The 12,611-nt window shown below is 42.8% G+C and overlaps 1 protein-coding gene and 1 long non-coding RNA gene across 2 annotated transcripts in view; one reads left to right on the top strand and one right to left on the bottom strand.

Moving 5' to 3' along the window:
- SND1 (staphylococcal nuclease and tudor domain containing 1) overlaps positions 1–12,611 on the bottom strand; it is a 433,869-nt gene that overhangs the window by 127,061 nt on the left and 294,197 nt on the right.
- The window catches only part of LOC129060469 (uncharacterized), a 61,381-nt gene that overhangs the window by 40,279 nt on the left and 8,491 nt on the right, over positions 1–12,611 (top strand). The gene's annotated exons all lie outside the window — the stretch shown is intronic.

The following is a 12,611-nucleotide window of genomic DNA, read 5'->3' as shown; positions in this document are numbered from 1 at the left end:
TTAAATTTGTGAAGCAGGTATGTATATATTTTACATTATTTACACATTTAGTAACAATCAGGGTAAAATGCTAGGGCTGTGGAAAAACCTACAGTGGACCCACATACGAGTGAATTTACACTGTCCAAAATGATAGGGCTGTATTTAATTAATGCCCTCTCTTGCTAGGAAGAAGGAAAGCTGACTTTGTTAGGGTCTGAGGCACCCTCTGCCAGAGATGTGCCTACACCTCCCAAGTCCAGGTGGAGAGGAAGGGACACATTTGGTACTAAAAATTCTTCTCCCAAGACCAAACTTCTCTTGGGATTCCCCTAAGCTTTATCCCAGGATGTTTCTGGGCAGCTGGCAGAATAGTATTGAAACTCACAGAAGTTGAGTTTTCATTCCAATTTCACTGTAGCACTGCAGCACCTGATATAATCCCTTAAAGACTCTCAGTCTGGTCCTAATCTCTCTCCTAAAATATAACACAGGGAAGATCTGAATATAGATTGCAACCTGGTCCATTTGTTCTTCCTACATCAACACAAAGGAATCATGGTGGATACAGATTTAATGTCTATTTTCTCAGCTACTGATAAGCCTAGGGCTACAGAATATAGCTGAATGGAGAACCTCATATAACCCGGCTGATTGCACTTTATTAATTATTCATCATTACTTAACTTCAGGTGGTGACTCAACGCTCAGCAAAACTTCTGCACTCCACCCTTTTCTAGATGACTGTAATTCAATGCTTGCTTTCTTCTACCAGAGATTTGAGATCTGCAAGTAGGAACAGTATCAACCTCCAAAGAGTGTTTTCTAATGTGTACGTTGTGTGTGGGCTGGGTGTCATTTGTTGTGGCAATAGCTGGGGTGGGACGGTGTGCTGCTAATGGCATTTAGTGAGGAAGGACCAATAAAGTGAATGCGGGTAGTCCCACACAATGCACTTACTATCTGTCTTAGGTACTGCCTATGCCCACCATTGTGCTAGGAAATTAGCAATGAGAATCCATTTTAGACGCTTAAGAAAAACAGGGTGTCTGTGACAGCAATGATAATATTGGCCTAGATATTGTAATGTGAGCCTGGGAAAGCAGCGACAGAAGCAGAAGTGCTGCTAGATTGGTCTTGCCACCCAGTAAGTTCCAGAGACGAATGGCCAACAGCTAGAAGAACAGATCTGTTTCCACTTCCTTCTTTTCCACCTGGGCGAGAATAGATAGCAGACGAGAGGCAACAGGGGAACCAGAGGGAACATCAATGAACTCTTCTGCTGGGTGATGTTTACCCAGTAATGAGTGAAATGAAAACTGATACAACATAGATTTCCATATCATAGGGGAATACTGTGGCTACTAGAGTCAATTCATTCAACAAATATGTATCAAGTGCCTACCACGTGCCAGGCATTGTTCTACATGCTGGGGAGATATACATAGCAATGAACAAAACAGACCAAAATCCTCACCTTCTCGCAATTTAACATCCTGGTGGAGAGAGACAGACAAGCCAGTAAAATGCATACCATGTTGGACGGTGACAGTGCTATGGAAGAGGGAAAGGGGATGGGGTAGTTTTGCGATTTTAAAGAGGAGGGTTAGGGAAACATTTATTGAGAAAGTAGCATTTGACCAAAGATCTGAAGTAGTAGAAGGACTGAACCTAAGGATATCCAGAAGAGAGTGCAAAGGCCCCAACACAAGAGTAGAGGCAGTGAAGTAGCAGGAGCAGGAGATAAGGTCAGAGAGAGGAAACAAAACACAGGGAAGACAGGCCACACTCCCAGGCCACAGTAAGAACCCAGCTTGCACTCTGAGTCAAATAGAAAGCCACTGTTAGAATGGTACCCAGGGATGAAGAAATACATAGACGGCTACATGTGTGGGAATGTGTATATAAAAATGACTGCAATGCAGTCTGCCAGGGAAACACTCCTAAGTGGTATAGCCATGATGATGGGGATCTGGCTAGTACACTGCAGAGTCCCAAGACTGCCAGCAGACGTCTAGCTATTGTTTATCCCGTTTCCTCACCAAGTAACGACATAGAGCACGCAGCAATGCCTGGGAAAGCTCAGGAGGGAATCACCCCCACCCTCTTCTGAACTCGTGGGCTGCTGCTATTATCATCACTACCACTCTAGGATGGTGTTAAATTAGCCAGTTTAATAACAACAACAAAAAGCCCCACACAAATGTAGCTTCCAGTGGTGTGTTCATTTTTATTAATTGGCTAATTTAACACTGCCTTAGAACCATAATAAGAGCAGCAATCAGTGAACCTGCCAGCATGCTGCATGCTCTCATCATCCCTGTACCCTCAACTCTCATCTCAGATCACACTTTCTGTGTGTGCAGAAAATTCAGGGGACAGAGAAGTCACTGCTTCTACTTGGGTACTCATACCTAATGCCTCCCAAAAGTTGTCCAGTGGTTTACTCTTTTGCAGCTCTCCTCTCTCTATGTATTCTACAGAGTGGGGGAAGGCAGGAGAGCCCCACTTACCTCTTTCAAAATGGAGCAGGCAGAGTTCCATAAGGGACAGGCACTCTGGACATAAGCATGGATGAAAGTGAGGTAAAATGGTCAAGCTAAGATGCGTCATATTTATCCAGGGGTTTTACATTTATCCAGGGGTTTTACATACCTTCACACAGAAGCTCAAATCCCTGTGAGGAACCCGGACTCTAGGCTTACATGACTCTATTTAAACATTCCTGCCAATCCTGACACTCAAAGGTGGAGCAAAGTGGCTCAGGCCAGCCCTAGTTCTGCGCATCTCAGGGCCACCATGCATGGCTATGCAGTCCAGGTCTTGAATAGTTCCAGAGTTGATGCAGACACAGACGACTGGACAAAGTTTCCTCACCAGCAAAATAAGGGTAACAGGGAAAATAAAAATAGGGTTATTGTATGTATTAAATCAGATAACTTACTATGAAGCATGTAACAGCATTGGTAAACACTAAGTGCCTACTAACATAATTCAGAAGAGTGATTCATCCTCAATCACTGGATAGCAGGGACCAGTGAGATTTGACAGGGAAGAAGCTCCCAATGGCTGATCTGAATCTTGGATCTGGGTTGGCCCTATACTACTCAGCTTTCAGCAGATTCTACTGGCCTTTTGTTTCACATAGTTCGCTTTTCGCTTTGTATCCTCATGCCCCCTAGCTTTCAACACGGACCCCTGCGTGAGCTGAAGAAATAGCTGAACACTTGGTGATCACAGCCCAATTAACTGCAGCTAGGCTGGGGACAGTGGCTCACGCCTGTAACCCCAGCACTCTGGGAGGCCACAGGTGGATTGCTTGACGTAAGGAGTTTGAGACCAGCCTGGCCAACATGGTGAAACCCCATTTCTACTAAAAATACAAAAAATTAGCTGGGTGTGGTGGCTCGCGCCTGTAATCCCAGCTACTTGGGAGGCTGAGGTAGGGGAATTGCTTGAACCTGGGAAGTGGAGGTTGCAGTGAGCTGAGATTGAGCCACTGCACTCCAGCCTGGACGACAAGAGCAAAACTCCATCTCACAAAAATAAATACATAAATAAACAAATAAATAAAATAACTGCAGCCATCATTATTATCACACAATTCTTAGTCTAAGAATCCTGAGAAATCCTGCTCTGGAAGACCCAGAATATGTACTGTATAGCCAAGGCTAGCAAGGCAAGGGTATAACTTTTTGCTATTTAAAAGGTACATAACAAGTGGAATAGAAACAACAGCCTTCCAAGAAACACAATGTCAGACACTGAAACTCAGGAGGTCATATTCTCAGTCTCTTTTGAATCAATAGGATGGCAGTTGTGGAAGCAGCAGAACAAGATGAGGGAATGAATTTCAATTCATCAGAAACACCTTCACAATGATAGGGCCATTTAACTGGCTACAACGTACACAGGGCCAGGTTCTCATCAGCATGCTGAGAACTTCTACAGGAGAGGACACTAGTTAGTGAAATGCCAACCGGGCTGCTTTGCTAGTTCCAAATGATGCCAACATGGTGCTAACATTGTCATTTTGCTATTCTCATGGTTCAGAAGCAGCAGGGACAACATAACAAGATACCTTTGAAGAAAAACTGTTCTTGGACCTATCTTCTTGGGGACCTGGGGACAGAACTATAGGATCATGCAACTTAATAATTTGCTGTTCTACTGGCCACAGAACATTGAATAGTAGACTGGTAAATACTAGGTTTCTTAGATGGCCGCTCAGGATTTTCCTGTTTAGGGAAACGGTCTCTATTGATTAAATGCCCACTCTGATCTAGGCAGTGTCCTAGGTGCTGAGGATATGACAGGGACTGAAACAGACAAGAATCTCTGCCTCCATGAACTTTATATTCTGAAGAGGGGGAAAAGATAATAAAACAAGCAAGTAAATTATACAGTGTGATAGAAGGTGATAAGTAATAACCCATAAAATAAACAAGAGATAGTGTCAGGGAAGAAGGAAGCAAAAAATTATGCACACATGCACATGTGCAGATGTGTAAACACATATCATCAAACTACTCCAACCATAGCACTCAGGCCTGGGATAACTAAGAGATAATGTGCCCTAAACTATAACTTGCTCCTGTTCTTGGAACGCAGCAGTAGGCCAATAATAATCATTGGCAGTGCAGGAAACAGGCCTTAGGGATCTGCTGAAGCTCTAGGCCATCCATCGAGCCTCTCCTGACCACTCCAGAGCCCTGTCTCCTCTTTCTCACATGAACTTCCAGAGATGTTCTGTAACCTCACCTCACCTTTATGCAGCTGCTCACTGCCTGGAGTGAGCTAAAGAGAGTTAATTAAATATTAAAGGAGTATTTAATCTGATTTTCCAAGTGTACCACCCTCCTCAACATGGACTTGCTCCTGGAGACGAAGTATCCAGATGTATCTGCCACAGTCCTGCTATAAATGCAGGGGCAATTGGAGCAAGTGACATACTGGGGCTCTGGATTTCAGGGAGCAGGTATGGTCATAGAGCAAGGAGGTGGGAGCAGAGACTTGGCAGGAGATCACTAGATGACAATCTCTGTTCATTCGGCATACACAGATGCAACATCTGCTACAAGATAAGCATTGTGCTAAGGATTGGGCATATGGAGATAAACCAGGAACACAGGCTAGAGGAAGAGAGACGTGTATGCTAAACTGAGGTTTCTTTGGAGCCATATACTTACTTACACCAGGTTCTGGGAGGTGATGATAAAAAGAGAGAAGGCAACTGGCATTCCAAGTAGAGAGCAGAAAGGGGTAGACGCCTGAGGCCAGTAAGACTAGTTTTGGACTCTTCAAGTGCTGCTGCTCAGGAAGAGCGGATGGTGGGGGAATGTGGGTAATGAAGCTAGAAGGATGAACAGGGTTTAGATCATGTAAGGCCATGTATGTCTTATTTTGAAGGCAAAGGAACGGATGAGAAGTAATAAGCAGGGCATGATGTGAGCAGATATGTGTCTTAGACTGGTCTCCCTTGTACAAGCCAGAAGGGTCATGAGAACAGAAGAAGAAGACTGGTTAGGAGACAGAATCCTGTCAGAGCAAAAGACTGGAATAAACTGATTCTATAGATCCCAAGGATTGCTGATGATATGCCTGAGAAAGGGGGCTGGGGGGCAGGTTGAACAAAGCATGACAGCAAAAGGAGAGCTTACTAGGAGCTACATTTTTCTCTCTCGTGTTTTAAATCCTAGATAATTTTACCACCAAAGTCTCTCTGCATAACCACGTGCCACGCCCCCCAACTCCACTGGCTAGGGGGAGAAAAGTAGCTTCCCACCCTGACAGTCCCAGTGCTTGGCAGGATGAGTTATGGGAATGCTCTCATCTCTCTCTCAAGATAAGGTGTGGTTCTCCATGGGAGATGCAGGCAGATATATATCAGTGCCCTAACCAACAGAAATAAATGTCATAACTCCAGCTCCTGTCCATAAATACACAGCGCAGGAACAACCTTAAACAGCCCAGTGTGCCCAGAAGAGGCAGGATTTAGTGGGCTTCGTTACTTGCTCATGTGCTGAAAAGCGCTTTTAGGAGGGTGTTAAATAGGCACATTACGCAAGCTCATGGACCCAAAATAAATAAGGCATTCTCCTTACGTGGACGTCGCCCACACAGAGAAGCTGCATGTGCCCTGCTCAACAAGAAAGGAGAGGAAGAGACTTTACAGAGATACCAGATTCTGCTCTTGAGCAGGTATCCTTCAAACCAGTGCCAGCAAGAGGGCAGGGAGGAGATTCTTTATTGGCAGGATCCCACTGCAGATACTAGGGATACTCATTCTAAACAAGACATGAGTCTCAGTAAGGGAACCTGCTGCCTGTCATCTCCTAGAGATCTGTGATTTCTGGAAGTGGAACTGGTGGGAGACTTCTTGGTGCAACACCCTTTATGATTCTGGAGGCTGTGCTTTATCCACCTCCCATCACCTGCTCTTTGTCTTTAGGTCCAGGCCATCAATTTGGCTTTTCATACAAAGCTCTGCTCCTAAACAAGCAACTGGCTCATCTTCCCAAATCAATGAAGCTCTCCAGCTCCCTGGAGAGGGATATATTAAATATCAATCATGCATATTATTTTACAATATAATTACTTTGGCAATTAATCTGTAAGAAATATTGCTCTCCAGATCCTAACTTCTGCCAACACAAACACAAAGCTCTTGGAGAGGGGTCACATGGATGGAGCCTCAGCTTCCAGGGAAAGAGAGAGAGGGCTGCTCTATACAAAGCCAAAGACATAAGAGATTAAAAGATGAGATGATCTCCCCAGAGTCTCTTTCAACCCTGCTTCAAGAGACCATCGGAGCCACTATTTAATCAAGGAGAAGCATGACTCAAGCAAAAATGGGGGAGGGACTATTTTACCCAAGCAGGTAATAATAAGGGCTCCTGCAGTAATGAGGTTTATAGTCTGCATTTTGGGGGGAGTAAAGATAGATATTTTCACAGATAAGATCTCTAGTACAGCATCTCCATACAAAACCCCACTGTTAGCTTAATGAAGGTGGGCTTTTGTTTTGTTTCCTGCTGTGTCCCCAGAACACAGTGTGCATTCCATAAATATTTGCTGGAGTAAGGGGGGAAGGAAGGAAAGCAGGTTCTGCCTGACTCATTTCACTGAGAGGTGCTCACATAGCCACCCTATCCACTGTCCAGTCTGCATCAATCAGCAGGTCCATCTTTGCCCACAATCCCACGAGGAGCTTGTAAGATAGCAAATATATATATTTTTAAAGCCAATTCAATTTCCCAAATCTAAATGCAGTTCATCTCAAACCTATATACTGCCTTACAGTAATCAACTGATCAAATTAAAAATAAGTAGCTACACTAAATGCTGAAATTTCATTTCCTTCCTTTTCTCCTTCCCTATGGTGGAAGAGGAACCGTGAAAAGGCTAAGAGTAGCAGCAGGAGAGACCAGAGAAGGAAGTGATAATTGCCAAATTGGATAAGCAGTCACTGAATAAATGAAAATTAACAAGACTTGTTTTCCAATACCTTCAAATCCAAGTGAAAATGATTGCTGGTGGAATGAACGAGGAAAAACATTTCTCCATCAAAAGCACTTTTCACTTTTTAGTTGACATTTCTTTTACTGCCCCAATTAGTATCATTATGACTGTAAACTAAATAAAGGGCAGATTGAGAGAGTTAAGGGAGATTAAGTGCGTAATCCATATAAAAGCCACAAACACAGAGACTAACTGGTTCAGTCCACATGCACATGCAAATGTTTACTTCATACTTGCCCTCCTTTCCTATTAGAGGGAAGGAGTGGGGGAGAAAAAACTTAAAGGCAGGAAAAATAGGAGTAGGTGGGAAAAGAGATTGAAAGTAAAAAAGACTAGAAGAGGAATTTTAGAATGAGAAGTGTGTGAGGTGGTAAAATAGGAGGGAGGAAAAGTTCAGGGGACGGAAAAGAGATCCAGGACACTCTACTCCCATTAGCAGATCTTGATGTTGGCAGGTGAGGAATCAAAGACCCTATTACAGATGCTTTCTTACACACACACACACACACACACACACACACACACACACACGCACGCACGCACGCACGCACGCACGCACGCACACACACACACACACACACACACACACACACACACACGGTCTTGTCACCCAGGCTGGAGTGACCACGGCTCACTGTAGCCTCGACCTCCCAGGCCCAAGTGATCCTCCCACTTCAGCCTCCCAAGTAGCTGGTACTACAGGTGCACACCACCATGCCCGGCTAATTTTTAAATTTTTTGTAGAGATGGGGGTCTCACTATATGGCCAGCGCTGGTCTCAAACTGATCAAGCAATCCTCCTGCCTTGGCCTCCCAAAGTGCTGGGATTACAGGTGTAAGCCACTGCAGCCAGCCCCTTTCTTCTGACTGTAGGTTTCTCTTACTTGTGCTACAGTCACCCACACTATGAAAAAATGGTTGAGATTCTATTGATAAAAGATGTTTTACAGGCATCTACATTAAGTAAAAATGTTCATGTTAATTATGGGCCTCAAAATATTGGGTATCTGACACTTTCAATTTTGATAAGCAACTTCAGAAATAATCTAGATTGTTGTTAACTGCCATGTCAAAAATGAGTTACAAGCACAGAAAGCTAAAGCAAACAGCCATAAAATCTAACACAGCTGCTTTCCTCAGTGGCTGATGGATCTACTGAGGAATCTCCAGGGGCTGCTAGGCCATGGGGTCTGAAAAAATACAAGAAATCTCAGAGTTCCTAATTTTCAGCCTACAGCTAACAGTTTCTCAGAGATGTTTGTGTTTTCCTGCTCCCTAAGCTTGTTCCATCAATTTGCATCCTCTGTGGTTGTTGCCTGCCCTTTGGAAATAGTGATGATCTCTATTTACGTGCAGTCTTCATTTCTAGAGGTAGAACAGCCTCTCAGGAGATTCTCAGAAATGCACATTGGTGCCACAAATATGACACAAAACAAAAATCTATTAATGTATTGGAAATAATATCCCACAGAAATCAAGATCAAAATCTGCTAAGCAATAAACTTGTATATAAGAATATACATCGCTTTCCTGTATAGATGAAATTTCCAATTATTCAACAAATTTATTGAGTGCCTACTATGTGACAAGGACTGCTAGGTGGGGATACAATAGAGACAAGCAACACAAAAACTTCAAGGAGTTTAGAGTCTTTTGGAGAAAGCCTCCACTAAATAGGAAATAAGTAAGGGAGGGGAACTACAGGGAGCTAGAACCCATGATGAGGGGGAAGGGCTTATTCTGCTCTGGGGAAAAGTGGTATTTAAACTGAGAAGTGAAGGATGAATAGGAGCTACCTCTTTTTATGTAGCAATGTAGATTTTGCAACATGCAGGTCCAAATAAGTCCAGGAAAAGAAAGAAAGGATCCTCAGCTAGAGAAAGTGGGTTTTTTTTGTTTGTTTTTGTTGTTGTTGTTGGTTTTGTTTTTTTTTTTTTTTTTGCTTTTTCAATGACACAAGACAACACTTAAGGTCACTTGCTAAGGCTCCCACACATACTAATAAAAGAGGGTCAGGGACCAGGATTTGTGCAATGGACCCTGATCTCTCAGGCACGTTCTTTAATCAATTCAGCCTCATATTTCCAATGCCCGTTTTGGACCACCACATTCTGTCCCCCAAAATTAGCTTTACTCACAAGAAGAAATTACTTTTAAGAAGGAGAATCTCTCCCTATCCCCTTCCATATAAAGGTAAGCATACTTAACACGTGATCTACCCTCTCAACACATTTTTAAATAAAGTACTCTTACCAGTAGGCACAATATTGTACAGCAGATCTCTAGAACTTACTTGTCCCACATAACTGAAATTTTAGACCTGTCAAGCAGCAACTCCCTGTTTCCCACGGCTCCCAGACCCTGGCAACCACCATTCACTCTATTCTCTGTTTCTATGAGTGTCACTATTTTAGTTACCTCGCGTAACTGGAATCATGCAATATTTGTCCTGCGACTGGCTTGTGTCACTTAGCATAATGACCTGCAAATTCATCCATGTTGTCACAAATGGCAGGATCTCCTTTTTTTTCCCTAAGGCTAGATAACATTCCATTGTAGGTATATACCACATTTTCTTTATCCATTGGTTCCTAGATGGCCATTTAGGTTGTTTGAGTATCTTGGCTATTGTGAATAAGTGCTGCAATGAACAGGGGACTGCAGGTATCTGTTCAAGATACTGATTTCATTTTCTTTGGATATATACCCAGAAGCAGAATTGCTGGATCCTATGGTAATTATATTTAAATTTTTTTTGAGGAATCTCCATACTACTTTCCATAGCAGCTGAACCATGTTACAATCTCACAAACAGTGCACAAGGGTTCCAAATCTAGATTTGTTCTCAATTGGTGCTTGCTTGCATATCAAATGTTTGGGGATTAAAAAAAATAATAAATTGGTTCTTGCTCATACTTGCTATCTTTTAGTTTTTTGATAGTAGCCATCCTAATGAGTGTGAGGTCCAGAATCTTTTTTAAGAGTCTGTAATCTTATATACATCTGAGATTTAATCTGCAGCTACCATTACATCTCTGTAAGATGTGGCCACAATGACAGACCAGCCTAGTATGCACACTAAGAGCTCTGCACCTCTTACCAAACAAGGGCAAATCTGAGCAGGAGGAAGGAAATGTAACAGGACTGTAGTTTCATTTCATGGATGGGAGGGAAAGTCATGTACAGTATTGGTTCAAGGATATGCCCTAAAATGTCATAAGGCAAAGGCCTTCCCAGACAATAGCATTTATGTGGACAGGATTCAATTCATATATCAAGTATTGGATCGAAATGGCCACTTAGGGCTTTCTTTGCATCATACAAATGCTGTGTCATCGGATAAGAGGCACATCACAAGGATGATCTGCTGATCACAATGACACTATTTTTTCTCCACTTCTTTAATGCGGAAACTGAGAGTTTCGTTTATCTAGCAAGTTAGGGAGCCTAAACTTAGACTAGGTGGGGACTGGCTCCAGAACCTGTTCTCTTAGCCATTAATGCATTGTGTATGCAATGAATATTTCCTAATTCCCAAACCTAGAGAAAAAAAAAAGGGGGAGGGAAGTCTAGACCCTTTCTTCTCAAAAGAGGGATCTGCAAATCACTGGCATTGACATCACCTGGAAACTTGCTAGAAATGCAAATTCTCTGGCCCAACTCCAGACCCATTTAATAAGTTTGGAAAGCACTATTCTAAAGCTCTTGGGATCCTAAAGCTCATGGGGTCCTGGTGACCACAGTCTCTTTACAGCTTCTACTCTAAAGGGCAAATCAAGAAGTTCTGTCCCAGCATTCCAGTTTTCTTTCAAGTACAGTGAGAGGAAGAGAACTGAGAGGAAAGGGAGTGGAGGATAAGCACTCTTTATCTTCTATTCAGCATAAAGCCTGGCCCACCAAATGACAAGGGAAACGCAAAACAAAGTGATAGAGCACAAAACACAGCTGGCCATTAGCGCTGACAAAGGCTGAGGGAAGCACCTTTTCCTTCTTCAGAGGATCTAACCCACATTTCACCCTGTGCTGGGGCCAAATCCAAGCTGGGAGGCAGCTTCAAATAAGGCAAAGGACCTTGGATTGGAAAAGAAATTTTGTTCTCAGGTGATGTCCAAAACAAGTAAAGATGACTTCTGGTCTGCTGAGGGAAGGGTGTTTTTCAAAATGCAAGATTTCACACACAGGCACATGCTGTATTAGATGCTTTTTGTCCCCCAAAACAAAAAACAACAAAAGAAACCCACACAGTTTTTTTGCTCTTAAATGCTGCTGGGAGAGTGATTCACTTTTGAATTTAATAGTTAAAGCTGTAAGCTTACTTTCTCAGTGTGTATGCACATCGCATCTCCTTCCAAACATTAAGAGATTAAAATCCAGCTCTTCTAAACTTGGCTCATTAAAGGCAATCTTCTTGCTAAGTATTGAACTTGAACTGCTTTTAAGTTTGATGCAAATAAAGGTCAAACTATTTTACTTTTTTCTTAAGGGTTCAGGGAAAACAAACGTGTATGAGAGAGCTTGAGGTGGAAGAACAGAATGTGCACCAGGAACTTACCATTCAAAGTGATTTAAGAGCGAACAGGGCTTCATTTATTTGCCAGCTCCCTGTCTTCTCATCCCTCCCCTTCAAATCTCTTCACATTTGCATTGTTCATGTAAAATGAGTCAGGGAATGCAAAAGTTAAGGTTCTCATAGCAACTGTTAAGAATCCCACACCGCACATAAGCAGTATTGGCAATTACTAATTGGCTGTTGCTAAAGGTGAACCCTTAATATACCACATGTGTGAAGTAGGCGAAACAGCATTCTAACAGAACTTGACAGAACTTGAAACTTATTTCTCAGCTTATGTGTTTAAATCGGTAGCCTTAAAAATGAGCACCTGACAAAGAAAGACAAATCAAAGATAAATCAAATGGTTAGCACCATGAATCTATAATCCTAACAAGAAGAGAACTGGGAACGGAAGAGGGTTGGGCGATGCAGGGGTCCAGATCTTGCACAAACATCTGGGAGACGTTTGAGCAATGGGTGAATCCCAAACAAGCAGCTTGCCCCAAAGAAGCTGGTAGGGCCATTCAACATAGCTTCTCAACTTCTCTCTGGTGCTATC

Source organism: Pongo abelii, chromosome 6 (genome assembly GCF_028885655.2).
Source record: "Pongo abelii isolate AG06213 chromosome 6, NHGRI_mPonAbe1-v2.0_pri, whole genome shotgun sequence".
NCBI lineage: Eukaryota > Metazoa > Chordata > Mammalia > Primates > Hominidae > Pongo > Pongo abelii.
Note: the sequence above shows the minus strand (reverse complement) of the source record. Positions and strands in the feature narration are given on the sequence as shown.